At 39.0% G+C, this 16,168-nt stretch overlaps 1 protein-coding gene across 2 annotated transcripts in view; it reads right to left on the bottom strand.

Annotated features, from left to right (window-relative positions):
• Nucleotides 1-16,168, bottom strand: part of LOC123987480 (receptor-type tyrosine-protein phosphatase gamma-like) — a 323,656-nt gene that overhangs the window by 178,344 nt on the left and 129,144 nt on the right. For both annotated transcript variants that reach the window (XR_006829137.1, XM_046076427.1), the window contains exon 2: nt 12,958-13,074. The gene's annotated coding sequence lies outside the window, so the exon portion shown is untranslated. The remainder of the gene's footprint in view (nt 1-12,957; nt 13,075-16,168) is intronic.

Here is a 16,168-nt window from a genome sequence, read left to right as displayed (position 1 = left end):
ATCTCGGTGTCATTTATTTTTCTCATACCACACATTTTCTTTCCCATCCTCCTCCCTGCCTCTAAGCCTGAACACATTTCTGCACTTTATTTCCATCTGTGATGTTCCCATCACCGCTGAATTATGTCTCCCATCAAGGAAAATAATGCAAGTCAAAATACTTCACACAGGCTGAAAAGCCATTCGGCTCTGCTTTGACAAATAACATCCTGGAGATGCCTGGAGGTGCAAAGCAGGCCAACCCATTGAAGAGTACATTATGGGACATTACTGTCACAACTGATGTCCCTACACACTTAAAAAATCTCTCTGCTCTACTAAAGAGCATAGAGTTTTAAAGTGTGTGAGAAGTCGTGAGATAGCAGAAAAGCTTAACTTTCAATAAATTCTAGGTATTCATATCCCCATAAAGCTTTCTGTCTTTATGAAGAAGCTAATGACCTTCATGAAGCATTATTAAAATTACAGCTTTTTACAAGATTTTATTCATTTCCTTTTTATATATTGATTCCCCAATCTCCAATAGCTAAAGCAGCTTTTCCCTCTGTGCCTCTGAGTACAAGAGATTGCTGTGATTTTATGAGCTGGTACAGTCACCATTGACCTTGAACGCTTGCAGCTCTATGCAATGAATTCTATTCTGTTTGTAACTTTATTCATTTTCTTTTACTTATAAATTAAGAGTTTCAGTGTCTCAAAGCTACCGTTTCAGTGACATAAAGCGGCAACTGAGTGCCATGGAGGCTGGACAGGACAGATCCTTGCAGCCAATATTAAAATCCCTAAAATGTGCTGTAATCTCCTCTCACATGTCAAATCTTACTAATGCAGTAAAACAGTAATCACAATGAACTGCGGTGTTGCCTGAGTGAAAGTGCCAAGACTCCCTTAAAGAAAATGTTTTATTGAGTTGTTGAGTTAGGGGAAGCTTTTGAAACTTGCAGTCTACGTCAAATTTTTTTGTTTCCTCATGTAAATTCAGCAAATGTAAAAGCACAAGTTATTTCTTTCTTTATTCAAATAACATTGTGTCAGTTTGTGTCAGTGTGATGCTGTACCAGCTTGTAGGCTAATCTTTGTCTCGATAAAAGATAGTCCTTGTGCTCTTGAACACAAAGTGTATGCCTCTCTGATCTACAGTTATCAAAGGAATTATGATATGTCAATACATTTTTACTTTTGTTTCTTTGAGTTAAATTTTACAATAATGCTTGGCTTAAGCTATTGTAACCAAACTTGTGTTCGGATGCACTGCATCCTGAGATATTGTGCAACTAGGGGGCGCAATAAACGCAAAAAATTTCCTTCTCGTAATTGGCTGATGTGTGACAAACGTTTGCCTCACTGTACCATATGGTCAATTCAGAAGTCTGTTACTCTATATTTTTAAAAATATGCTTAATCAATTAACATATATCTCTCTACAAATCTTCATTTCAATGCTACCAAAATGGACACGTAATGTGAGTGTTCAGATCAGTCAAAAGGTGAGTCTGCAGTGTTATTAAATATCTTGTTGTAATTTTTATTGTATGCACAACATTTTCTTTTTTGTTCATTGTTGGATCAAATGTCACCAAAATAACTGACAAAACACCCAAAACCAGCAGAATGATGTGTGATTTTATTCTGTAATTTTATCACCACCATTATGCATTTTAAGTTTAAACTGACAGAAATACCCATCTGACACATGATGCCATGGCCTCAATTTGTGAGAAAGTGTGTGAAAGCCAAGCTTTATCAGTGGTTCAGTCACTTAATCTTGGCCTACGAAAATCCAGGGTTCAAATCGCCAGATGGCCAAGCCCTACTTGCTTACAATGGGGGAGTTTATCCCCAGTTATTTTCAACTGCTTGTTGAGGTCATAATAAGTCAAAGACTGCCAATTGTATGTGGATCCCGTGTGAATTTCTTATTATTTTCTTATTATCTTTCTTTCTTTTTGTGCAGAAAACATCTTAAAACCTACAAAAGCAAAAAATTGGTAGGTGGGTTGCAAATACCACCCACTACTCAGACACATCTAATGACACTCATTCACCTCAATGTGATGCTGTAAATCATGTAATTGCGTGTTCGCAATTATCTCAATTGGCTTGTCAGGGTTCAAAATTATTTCACTTTATTCACTTAAGTCATCTGCATCTAGACTTCAAAACTGTCAAATTTTGTATTTTTTAGCAGCCTGCTTGAACCCCAATCACTGCAGCTTGCGTCTATATTTTGTAAATGTTTTCATTCTTCAATGCTTACAGACATTTTGTTTTTCCTTGTACCTGAATGAGAAAGTAGATTCATAATTATGTTGTGTCATGCAACCAGCTAACAAACCAGAAAACCACCATCTGCTTCACAGGGTGTGCGGAATTGGGTTGCAAATGAAAGATTTACATGCATGTTCACTATCTCAGTTTGTCTGTCTTGTGTTTTTGGGTCCAATGTGAGGTTGGTGATGCAGGAAATAGAAGACGCTGGTTTGAAATATATCTGTTTCTACAGACATAACATAAAACTATGTCATATACAACTTCCCCTTACAAATTTATCTGAACTAGAAAGGCAAAAAACACCATCATTAGTACCACACCATGTAAAGCGATACAGCTGAATCTCTTCTACTGCTTGCTTCAAGGCATGTGATGTGATGACAATTTAATGAAGTGTAATGATTCTACATAGGTCTGTCAAGAGACTCAGAGCCACATGGTTCCAAAACTTTGCCAGTTTGGTATCAAAGTGTGCTAAGCTTTGTGTCTCCTCGCAGGAAACTGACAACTACTGTGGACAATGACTTGTTGAACTGACTTGACTTTTGCTTCCAGCTGAATGACAAACCTATTTTTAGGTGCCTCATAACAGCAGAGCCAGCTTACCCGATATATTCACTTTATGAATATTATCTTCAATAGAAGCCATGGCTACTCAAGGACTACTCCAGAGGTGTAGAAATATTATGATGGTTGTGAGGGCATTAAATCGATGTGTTTTTCTAAGAGAGCTACTCAGCTTGATCCTGCATTACACACGCATCCACTGACACAATCACAGAGAGTACTTGTATAATGCATCACCCCTCACACCTCACACGGACAGCTCAATTGGTTGCTGCCATTCATTTAATCAACATAGACGCAAACATAGGACTGTGTGGACACAGTCTCGCAGTTAGCGTGTTTGTCCAAGGTGTGTTTGCCTTTCTGATTTAGCCATTATACGTTCGGAAAACAAAGATATATTCAAACAAATGTAATTTACTTAATCAATCACTGACCCCCTACATGAAACAACATGAACATTTATAATGGGTTCAATTTATCTTTGTGTGAGTGAACACACAGGTTAGTCTGAATCCTGAGCAAGGACCAAGGGAAGGCAAAACTGAGGTCAGGGCTCTGTGTAGGCCTGTCAATGTCTTCCGCACCAAACTGGGGGATGAAATTCTTTATGAATCTTTATTACTTTATGGGGGAATTGCGATGTTGAAACAGCCTTCCTCACACTATTGTAGGATAAACATTGTCCCTAATTGGAACCAACCCCAAACTATAAATAAAATCAATCTCAGGACAAAATATGTTTGGCCATATAATGAATGTTTATTTAACTGGGTGTCTGAGAATGGATCCTGAATAGTTTTCAACTAACAACCAAATTATGTCCATTTCAAGTATCACAAGCTGCGGATTGTCATCCAAAGCTGTGTCAGAGTTTATGCCATGTTCAGTCATTCTTTGATCATGTACTAACTGATTGTAGCTGCTAGGACAGCTCTTATAAGGCCACGTGTATGAGCGTGTATTTCAGAAGTTTACCTTGCCCTTATACATAGGGAAATGCTGGTTTACCACACACACAGCTAATGCATGTTGAACCTATTCGTGAGCTCACTGTCACAAGTTAATTACTGAATGTACAGTCTACAGTGTAGCACTCTTCGGCTAAATAATAGAATTACACATAATTTTATGATTATTAAATAAAGTTACATTTCAGTTTTACTTCTCTCTCTCTCTCTTCTCTCTCTCTCTCACCCTTTGGGTAAATTTTCTTCCCTTACAATGATGTCTGATCATCAAAGCCAGGTAGCGTCTGGCTCGCCATAAATTACAAATCAAAAAAGACAACAAGCATTGACCCATTCAAAACCAGATATACCACAGACTTAGATTTGACTTGCATTACCACGCTGCTCTGGATGTGGTATTAGTTACATAAATTTTAGCTTTAGCAAAGTTTTAAAATTAAGTTACTATCAAGCTTTTAACTACTATCTTCAAGCAGTGCCTACCAAACTGCCACGAGAAGCTCTTACAGCCAACATGGACTTACAGTAATCTTCCATAGGGGTTTGTGTTATTGCACTTTACTTATACTTTTTACAATCCTGGCTGTACCCCTTTGTCCTGTACACAACTGTGACTGTAAACACTTACTGATTGTAGGCAAATTGATTGAGTTTTACAAAACCCTCCTCTGCCCATAACTGTAGTGTAATGTATATATTAGAAATACTGACATATATCTACTGAAAATGTATACAATGCTAATAAAACTATATATCACAATATTCATTTACATTTTTCTCCATTGCTTGAACACTATAAGCAGGCTTTGAACTAAAATTCCAAAACCAGAACTCCATTTTTCAAAAAGCCCACCAATTTCCCTAAACTCTACACACAAATCCCTTCATTTGTCATTGCCTACACCATGTGGTCATTAAGAAAGCACTAACATTCAATATTGTTCACTCAAGTACTGGTTGAGCTCAATTAGCACACAGCTACCCAGGTGGAAACACAAACAGTCAAAATTGATCACACACCAATCAGAACCTTCAATAGACAGATAATAGAACCTAAGTCAGTTCATTCAGTTCTGGAACAATGGATCCAGAGAGATGTGAAGGAAGAGGTACAAGACACCACAGAGGAGGAGACGGTGAGGGAAAGAACATTAAACTATGTGTAGCCAACTACTCCAAATCACAACTTAAATGGCCTTATAGATAAATACATGATTAATATCAAATAATAATAATGAAATATGTCTAATCTGTTGTTACTGTCAGCCAACATTAGCTGAAGTGTACTTACAGGTGCACCTTTAAGAATGAGTAGACCACAAAATGGTCATTCATAACAATAGGAACCCTCAGCACACATTACTATTGCTCCGTATGTTGGACTGAAAACACGTTTTCACCAGGGTGGAGCAGGGGACTGTACCGCAAAGAAGGAGAAGGTTGACACCTGGGTTTTCAGTCCTGCAACGGCCTATGCTAATCTGTTCAGGTTATGTTTGAGATAAGAGATCACCGCTATAAAAGCGCTGTCCCCTGACCAATCAATTATCTTGCATGCACTTTGGGGTTCCTTACAGGTCTATTCCAAGTACTTTTTTAAAATGATACAATAATCTTTGTGCTGTTCATTAATGGTGATAAAGGATTCGAACGTCCCGCGAGGTTTAAGCACAACTCAGCATAACACCTGCACACACACATGCTACGCCACACATGCGCACTGACCTACCTAAAGGGTTAGGGTTACAATTTCGTCACAATTCACAAAGAATTATTAAAAACTTCTTTCTTTTCACATTTTTATTTACAGCATTATGTGTTGGATATTTCTATAATAATAGCCTGTATATTAACTTACTGGGAGAAAACCGGCAGGTTGTCACCAATAGTTAAAACGCTGACACACAGCTGCTGCACTTGAAAGAATACGGCTAAAATTGTCAGACATGCCATTAGAATACATCAAAGCAGTACATTAATTTAATGGAATACACAGATGTAATTATACTCAGATCTTTCGCATTCACATAGTCTTTGATTTTCTGTCTTCCTGCATTTGGCAGCATCAAATGTGTTGCTTTTAGCCTGGTTTTGTATAATATTATAGTCTGCTCTTTGTTTGTAAAATTGGACGTTCTGCTGCCAGTTGACATGTTGAACTTGCTTTGTTGTGCAGGCCCCAGATTTTGTGCGGCTTACCAAAGCAAGGGCCACCAAGACAAACAACAGGCACTGCAAACCGGAGCGACAATATAGATTTTCAGTGCCCACTCCCTCTGTTATGGAGATGACTGATCAAGAGGCTATATGTGTGCACTAAACAGCCACGCATATGGATGGGCTGTAATGTGGAAAAGGTTTTGAATAGGCCATAATTTTAAACTTTGATAATACTAGTCTAAAAAGGTTATATTGTATCTCTGTCGCTACCCTGGCAAAAAGAGGAAAGAAAGGCACTCTAAGCACACAAAATAGTCTATTGGTATAAAAGATGTTAACGAACACAAGGTGGACCAGTTGATTTTCTTTCACTTTATTTTATCTGTGCAGCTAAAGCAGCATTTAAAATGATATAGTAATTAGGCAGTTCATTCAGGTTAGCCAATTCCAGAGGCTCGCCAGCATGTTTCAGTTGGAAGAATGACTTCACAACTCAGGAAATGGGACCACCGGAATGCACCATGAGCCGCAGGTTGCAATTCACAACCCTCACCGCTAGATGCCACTAAAACTTACATACTGAACCTTTAAGTATACAGCCTTTTATGCATCTTTATGAAGGCAACACTTGGACTACTAATGTTAAAGTTTTTCTCGATTGCTTACACACATTTCTTGAAATTATGCCTCCTTTTCTCAAATCCATAACTTCCCACTTAATTTCCCAAACTTCCTAATTTCAGGTCAAAATGAAGCTTTCCACTCGAAACCATTCAGTCTTGCTGAAAAAACAAACTTTGCCTTCCAACACACACACACACACACACACACACACTACACGCTAGTGAGGATAAGGAGGAAGAGGAAAAAGAAGAGGATGAGTTAGAAGAGGACAAGGGCGAAGAGGAGAAGGAAGGAGAGCCATCTCTGATTGATCAGGGCCACATTTATTGATCATGTGATGAACCAGGAGAGGAGCTGGACCTAGAGTCCAGGACAACTTGTGTTGCTTTACAGTGGCGTCCATAATTTGAACCTTCAGAAATCAGTATCAGGTATGCAGCTATGTATTGACTGTTTCAGCAGTACAGTATTTAAAATGTGTTTTACTGTGGGATGTGGATGAAGATTAGTGTAGCACTGGTGAAGCATTTGCATCAAATGACAAAGCTTATTTCCTGTTGCCATTAGGTGGCGCTACAAGTATAACTGTGTTTTGGCATGTAGATGCGTTTGGGCCGGGACCGTTATCAAGCATGTAAAGTTTGGAACAGATCTAAGCATGTATGTACAGGTTTTGAGAAGATTTTGAATCTGAAAATGAGCATAATACCACCTCTTTAAGCAATTAGTTGTTTGCACATGTGAGGAGTGAGTGTGTGACCAGGGCTTAGATCAGCACCGACAAAACATAGCAAAACATTTTCTACAGAAACGGTGGTGCCTTAATCACCTTGTTGTGATGCAAGCGCACTGCATTTTCACAGTTTTTCACTATTGCTAAGACACATTTTTTGAAACCTTCATCCATTTTCTCCAAACTTTAAACAAAAAAGCTAATCTTTATACTACATTCACAAACCCCCTGACTCCTCTGGCAAAATCAAACAATCACCTCAAAACCATGTAATCTATGCTCTAAATCAAACAGCGCTTTCAAATTGTCTTTGTGCTGGGTCCAGACAGAGGACTTTGTCCACATCTCATGCAACCCAAGCAAAGGAGGAAAACCCTCGGGTGTGCTGGATGCAGCTTTATTGTAACAACACTCGACACATCTCTCACCACAGGCCAATTCCACTGGCTGTAAGAGATTTTCCCTAGTACATGAATTTCAGTCATAGACATTCCACCACCAGGCAGAGAAAAACTCCTTTATTGGATTGAGGTAAGGGCTGTATTTGAAGATAAACATTTATGAATCACTGGTTCCTGGTTGATATTGAACCACTTGCTTAGCAGGACACCACAGTGAAAGCTGACATTGTCCCATAGACAGGATGCACTGCCGGCTGATGACCCTGCTGCTCACGCTCAAACACAAAATCCCAAATCCCACCCAGAAAAGTCAGAAGATGTTCAGTGTTATATGGCCCCAAGGATGATGGACAGTAGAGAGACTTCCCCTTACTTATAGCTTAGTCAAGGATAAGATTCCCGCTATGCTGGCCAGGGACTTGACCACATTTTGGTTTGATCACATCATTAGGAAAAAGTGCGCAGAATTCTGAGTTACTGTGTGTAAAAGATGACAGCTGGGTTGTGGCTGTGTTTAACATTTGCCGCATGTATCACAGTGCAAAATGTGTTTTAGTGAGTGATAATGTATTTAGTGTTTTGCAAGAAGAGTGGATGAGATTTGCAAAAAGTGTCTTAACTACCTGAACTTGTTTAAGGTTTTGCCAAAAGAGGGACTGATTTGACAAATGGGTTTAGGCCACAGAGCTTTTGGTTAGTGTTTTAGCAATTGTGAAAATCTGTAACACGATTGTGTTTACATACTAGTTGCAGCTGAAAACATGAGATAGAACTCGCCCCTGGTGAATAAGTGTGGCATTTTCATTGGTTGTGTTTGGAAAAGGAAAGCACGTCACTTCCTGTTAGACTTTTGTGTCTTAGGTAGAGAATCATCATTGGTTGAGAAAAAAAGTAAAACCCTTTGAATCTTCAAATATGTACATAAATTCATTTTTAAAATACTGTGACAAAGAAGGCAAGTCTCACATATATTTTAAACACCGACATGTGCCTCAAAACATGTTAGTACTGAACAAACTATGATTTGGTGTTTCTTTTTGTAAATTTAATCCTCTATTATGGCGACATTTTAATTTTCAGATGTGAAAAAAGACAGACAACACCACTTACTGTCAGGCTAATAAAATTGCTTTCCCTCTTCAATAAAATGACTGTGCAACATATCATCAATTTCCATCTTCATACAGCCACTTCAAGGCTGCAGCATAAACGCCTGAGAGCTCTGTGGTGGTGACTGGTGTCGAACGTTAAACATCTCGACAAAGAACGCACAAATTAGGCTCGCCTCTCCCGCCCGGAGACTCATAGGAAGCCTTGACATTGTGCAGGTCAGAAAAAATTAATTTCCAGTCGTCTGTGTGAGTGTGTGTGTTTCAGTGGTATAAGGTGGGGGGAGGGGAGTTGTTTATACCAACACGGTTTATATTACATAAGAAAAGGCTTAGCCAATAAATGTACTATGAGTTTAATTTATTGTAAGCAGTTAAACTTTGAGACTCATAATACCTTCCAGTTAATATAATTAAAATTAACATTATAATTTTGGTCGGCTGGGATTGGCTCCAGCCCCCCGCGACCCTGTACGCAGAATAAGTGGTTGACGATGGATGGATGGATTACGATGCCATTTGACTGCTACATAACTTCAAATCAATAATTAGTAAATTATAGTATAGATAGTGCACCAATAAATCTTCATTAGAAGACAAAAAAGAAAAATCAGTGATGGAAAGCATTTAGGTCATCTGCAGTGCCTTATTATAATTGCTGCGTATTTAATTTTCATGTAGCATTGTCAGACAATAGACTGTTGTTGACTAATGCAAAGTAGAAAGTACTGCTGGGTATGGAAGTATTTTTCTTCTCAACTGTACAACTACAGTTCAAAAATTTCCTGTAAAGGAATATCTCAGCATTTCAGGAAATACACTTATGTATAGCTAATCACGTCCTGACTCCAGCTCCGATTGATCATCTACTCATCTCACTGTCTGAAAGAAAGCAAATTGGTAATTCGTAAAATGTTCTAAGTTTGAACTATTCCTTTAACACACATGTTCCTTAATTTACTCAACTTAGTCAAGTCAAGAATTTTGTGTGACACCACATGAGCCTCAGCTGCTATTGCTATGGAGAAGGCATCACAGAGAGTTAGAGCAAATTCAGAACGCTTCATTGGTGCAACTGGTAACAAAGCACCAAGCCATATTTGACGGCTTTATCCAAAATTGACCCAGAATCACAAAGTAAGTTAATTTAAACTGCTGAATGTTTTATCATTTTTAAACTCAGTGGTTGGATGTTTCTCCCTGAAATTCTCAGTCATAGTTGACATTGTTTTTGACAAAACAATTGGCCTTTTAAACATGGTCTTTTTTTGCTACAGGCTGTATAAATTTTTTTTTCTTAAACTGTCATATAATAATTTCCTAAAAAAACAAAATACCATCTTGGTACACAACCCTGCGACCCAGCAGTGATAGTGAAACTCAGGCACAGGGTGACTGTAAATTTTTCTGTCTCTTTGTCTCTTATTCTGGAGGTATAGGGCCGTCCCAAGATATGTTTTGATTTGTCAGCGTTGTGCCTTGTTTTAATCTGCCATTCTTATCAGGCAGAGGGCAGAACAGCCGGGGCCCGCTGCAGTCTTGATTGGACAGACCTCTGGAGGACGCGATTAGAACAAGCTAATTAGGACAGATGGAAGTTTAAAAACTCTGGAAAAGTCATGAAACTAGGGGGAGAAAGGATGTGTGTATGTGTGTCAGAGAAGACAATATCACTCAGAATTGTCTTTAATGGAAAAGACTGCAGCAATGTAGAACTTTTCATCTATTACAGTAATTTTACATAATCTAGTTTTTAGAAACGACAAAAACACTGAAAAAATTACTTTAGAAACCAAAGAAAATACCAAAGCATCAGTGACAATGTCAGCAAAACCTATTGCTCACCTTCGTTCACCTCTTAATAACTGCATTTCATTGTTAAGTTAAGGTTAAGGTGAGGATTCTGTTATAAAACCTTTATAATTATAAAACATGTATGTTTTTTGTCCACTCAAGTACAGTCATGTGCTAATCTTACGCAATACTGGCCAACAAAACCCACGTTGGGGAAAAAACCCTGAATTTTCTGGTAACTTCTGCTCACTGTGGCTCTTACATTGACTCGCAAATAAAATATCCACCAGTATGTCAGCCTGCTGTCTCTCTATTGTTTTCCTCTCTTGCCTGGATCCTGCCCACCATTACATCAGCATCTTATGTAAGAGCTGCGATCAAACACGTGCAGTGGGACAGCAGGAGAGCATCTGTATATCTTAGTATCAGCAGCAGCAACACTAAGTTTAACTGTCACCAGGTCTGTTTTTACCCACAAACTCCTGCGCTCTCACAGGCACGACGGGAAACCACAGAGGTTAACCAGTAGAAATATTGAAATAAATAAACGAAAAGATAATTTGTGTCCCGGGGCTTGTGTTGCTTGCATGGTGAACATTACCCTCTGAAAAACTAAAGGCTGTAAAGGGACAGTGGATGTGGCTTTTTTCTCCACCGAAGCACTGGTGAAATTGACAAAATGGCCTGGAGGCATCTCCAGGCCGTAGGAGCACCAGGGAGAGATAAGATGAAGAGTTGCTGAGAGAGAGTGAGAGAAAGAAGAGTGCTAACATCAACCACGACATAGTAGCCAGGAATTTTCTAAAGGCCAGTCACCCCATTGCTACTATGTCTTGTGTTGCTACAAAACTGATTGATCAATCAGTGGAAGACATATTATTATGTTCTATAATCCAAGTTCTAGTCCCTGTGCTCCCATTGGATGATGGTTTGTGGGCCAGTGGTGACTCCATTCTTTTGATTGTCATAGGCTATATAATTACTGACATTGCTTTTGTGTTAACTGATGATTCTTGACTAAAATGTATTCAGCGTTTCGATTTTTGCACATTTTTGGAGTTTTCCTCTTTGGAATGTGGATTGTTGATTCTTTTCCTGCTCTGAGGTTTTGAACCTACACACTTTTGACATAAGATGCCCTGAAATACACAACTACCTTGAGACATTTCTAAGATAGGAATTGCACTGCTGCATGCACCGGCTACCTAACCCAATGTGTATGTGACATGGGATGTGTTGGTAGCTTACGGCACTCTGGAGAGTTCTGAGCCTCCCTACAGCTTTCCATATGAAGCACTTAACCCATTATTCATCTAATCTGTCCCTGAACACAGCCCTTTAAGCTGCTAGCTGGTATTTCTGATCTGAGTTTAAATAATTTGTCCAGATAATATGTAACTTTTTTGTTACTTTTCAAAAAAGTTTCAGGCTTATGAAATCGTCTGTTGCATGTAGACACCTTCCTTGAACAAGTGAAGGCTGACCAGTCCCGTAGCCAGGATTTTAGCAATACCAACCAAAAATGTCAGGTTCAATACAAGGGAAGAAAGAGGTGCTGGAAAACTTTCTTTCCAAAAAAAAAATATTACTAGATTTTCGACAGATTCAAGGAAGTCATATTAAATTATTGAAAAGTTACATAAGCCTAATGTCTTTAAATTAAATATAAACCAATACATAATATGCTCTTTAAAATAAGAAATAAAATACTGTACATCTTATTCTTATTTGCAATAAAATAAAAAGAAGAAGTATTTCTCTTGGACACACAACTGTCCATCTGTGCCTCATTTCCTGCACATTTCCTGTCCGCAAAGGTTCTGGTACATGAAGGCACAGCATTAGAGAGCAAAAGTAATTAGGAAATCATCTCACTCTAAAACCTGTAGCAGAACAATGACCCAGAGGAGAATTACTTCTCTCTCATACATGTAAACATATTTATTTTGGACATCGGCAATGTGCCCTGACGCAGCCCTCTTGCCCACGAAGTGACCACGACAGGACTGTCCTGTACATGTGTAACTTATTACATGTCTGTCAATTAATATCATGAAGTGCGAATGCAGATAACGCATGTTGAACTCTGCTGGCTAAATGATGCCAACCTTTGTTCACAACACACCATACAAGTAAGTAGTTTTAACAATTTGTTACTTTAATTTAAGATTTTGAGAAATATATATAACATTTTGTTTAAAAAGAGCCAGAAAAATACAAGGGCATGACCTCAATGTTCTCAGTGTTAGCTTCGGGGCCTGGGGCTAACCACAATTTCTCAATGAAAAGTCGGTTTCTCATAGAGAGGGAAGTAGACAGACACACACCTGAGTAGGCCCAGTAGGTCTCCTCGGTGGCAGCTCTCCGGTGTCGTGTCCCGACGGCTGTGGTCCTGCGCAGGCCTTGGATAGGGGCTTGGGACTCGGCTTGGCTTCCTGTCAGCGCTGCAGGGGAGGAGAACATGTGGACAGGCGGGTTAGCATAAACAGCAGCACAGCTTCAGCAGCATTCTTGCTGCCCTGCCCGGATACCTGCTGGGCAGGATGACAGCCAACTGTGTCCTTAGCTGCCTTACCACGCAAGCTGCCTCATAATAACATTCACAGTAGGAACAAAGGTCAACAGCAAAGAATATCTACACTGTGGAACAGACTGTGCACAGACCCCGCCCTAACCCCCTTCATCCTTGCCAAACACATCTTCCTCTTTGCATTCTCTCTTGCTCTTTCTTGCCTTTCACTTGGTAGCTTTACATCATTCTGTCTTTCATTCCTGCCTTCAGTAAGCTGCCTCCCCCCACCATAACCTGACCTCTCTAAAGCCTCTGAGTGTGTTGTCCTTCGATCATGTTATGACGGCCACAGCTTTCCCAAATTGCTCTGCAGCAGCATCAGCACACTGTAAAAACTCTTCATCTTAGCAAGTCCTTTAGCATGTTACAAAGTTGACTCAAGTTTATCCAACTTTAGCGATGCAAATGAAAACTGTTGTTTGATAGCTTTAGCTAGAAGATGGGCATAATCACTGAGAGAAGTAACAATTTTCCCTTGTCAGTGTTGTAAAATATGTAACTGGATTGTAATTTCATGTACCGTTATTGTCCAACACTGTATTGTGGCGTTGCTAAGTGGACAGAAATGTGCCAGTTACATTTATTTTATTGTTTTTCATTTTTCACAATAAAACTGTACAGCATGGGAAGCTCAGATCAGCCAGCTGCCCTGGTGGGTAACACTTGTTTATTTTTACTGCTAAAAGCATCATGCTAACAAGACCATGTGGCTCTAAAGTGACCAATAATGCTTACTTTCAGAATTTGCATAAATAAAGTGTAACTTATTTGGTTGTATTGCTTCACAACTGTTCACACAAAGGTATAATTTGATAATTCACAGGGTAAAGGCCCTTTGCAAACAAGCTCAAATTATGGTTATCAGGACTACTTGTGTTTCTATTGTATTTCAAAAAAATTAAAAAGCCATTTGAGCTAATTACCTATCTAATTGAACAAAGTGGAGAGGAGCCTTGATCCTCACCTGACTACACCTTTGTAAACTTCATCTATTCTGTGGTTTATAATGAATGAGGTGCAGAAATAGTGATGCAGCAATGTTCCACACTCTTACATTTTCCATGTTATCTGTCAGTGGCCAATTAGCACCAAATGTAATAGTTTTTAAGATGTTCTTCATTTACTTTGGTGTGTTAGTCCAAATGAGCCAACCCTCAAACATGTAACAAAATATATGTACGTTGGTGCCCTGGCACTTTTGTGATCAGGCCCTTTTGTTTTTGTTTTTTTTGCGGAGGGGGGGGGGTTACAATCAAGATGGCATCATCTATCAGCCCAACCCTAATTGTTTCCCAAGATTCTCATAACATTTAAATTCTAAATTGAATGTGCCCTTTTAAGTGTGGGTAGTTTAGTTCAACAGAACCAAGTCATACAAAAAAATGTAAAGCATTGAAAAATATGGTTAGGCTACACCTGAAAAAACTGGTGTAAATATAAGTGTAATAAATACAGACATCACATTTCTCAAAGTCTAGTTTCACTTACACATTGTAACTTGTTTGTAGCAAAACATCCAAAATATGGCCCAGCGGCAAACAAGAAAGCAGTTCATTCATGTGTTTGCAGTGTAATAAAATCATCTGGCACCTAGATGGATGTTGTCCTCATTCAGTGAGTGTTTAACACAGTGAGTGTGAATAATTTTGACATGGAGCTTTTTACTGTAAAATGTATTTGTGTTGTAAGCCTACCTCAAGGAAAATTAATCCAAAAATCATCATCCAAGTATTGGCTGTATGCTTACCAATTCCTTATGGTAAACAAAACACATTTGGGCATAGTTTCTGTGCAGTACAAACACACAAATGTAAAAAGGGCTTTCACTAAGGATCAGCAGAAATATTTATTAAAACAATCAACTATAACTTGTATTTATTGTAATCACACCAAACAACAATACCAACAATTAAGCCATGTGCAAAAGAGGAAGTGGCCAAGGGTGAAGATTTCTGAACAGATTGATGTATTTCCTATCACCAAAAGTGGTGTTGAAGGTGGGAGGAGGCTTCTGTTGACTTGCTGCTGAATGACCTGTCTGGAAGCATGAGGCTGATGTGAGATCCCACACCCAGAGGAGCCCATCTATAGGTGTTTGGAGAGACAAACGAATCAATTAAGGTTGAGCCAAATGCACCTATCATAAGGAACAATCCCCTTTTGGAGAATAAAATGCCCATTGACTTATAATGTGACATGCATTGTAAAACATTTGGCAATAAAACACATTTACATTCTTATTTCAGTATATTACCAGTGTTTCCCCTAGGGATTTCTTTGTCGAGGGGGTGGTGGACCCACCAAAACTACTAGTGTCGCAGAGCGGGCGTCATAAACCAGTGCACAATTTTTTGTCTGTTTAGGCTCGTCACCTTCTCCGTTCCTCTAAGACATTTTTATCGCTAAAGTTACTGCGTCCTGATAGTGCTTGCTACAGTTATGCTACATTCAAATATTGGGCAACGAGACCATCTTGGTTTTTATAAATCCCAATTTTTATAAATTGCATCAACACTTTGGGAGATTCCATGATATTCTGAGTTGTAGCCTACAGTTAAATCCATTTTTATTGTCAAATTCCGCACCCCTAAAACAATGGTAGGTGAGAAGGTATGAGGTTAGGCTATCTTTTGACACTTACAGTAGCCACAGAAATATAACTGTTTCCAAAAGCATGATATTAGCAATGACAACACGGTAGCCTACTGTAACTCAACCCCCAAACAAATGCCTGTTCGCTAATTTGTACTATGCAACGTCATGTTTCCAAAGTACTGCAGCAGCCTACTTAAAGAAAGTTTTTTTTGTGTCGGCAAGCACATTATGATGTCAGGTCACTAGCTACTTAACAAAGAACTCAATGAAGCTAGCTCCTGTTAGCATGAACTAAGCACGCCCTCGTTTTTAGTAGGTGACATTTGATGTAGCTGGCTCGTCTGATATGTTGGTTGCCATTCCTATATAGT

Source organism: Micropterus dolomieu, linkage group LG18, assembly GCF_021292245.1.
Source record: "Micropterus dolomieu isolate WLL.071019.BEF.003 ecotype Adirondacks linkage group LG18, ASM2129224v1, whole genome shotgun sequence".
Classification (NCBI taxonomy): Eukaryota; Metazoa; Chordata; class Actinopteri; order Centrarchiformes; family Centrarchidae; genus Micropterus; species Micropterus dolomieu.
This window is presented reverse-complemented; position numbering and strand designations above follow the sequence as displayed.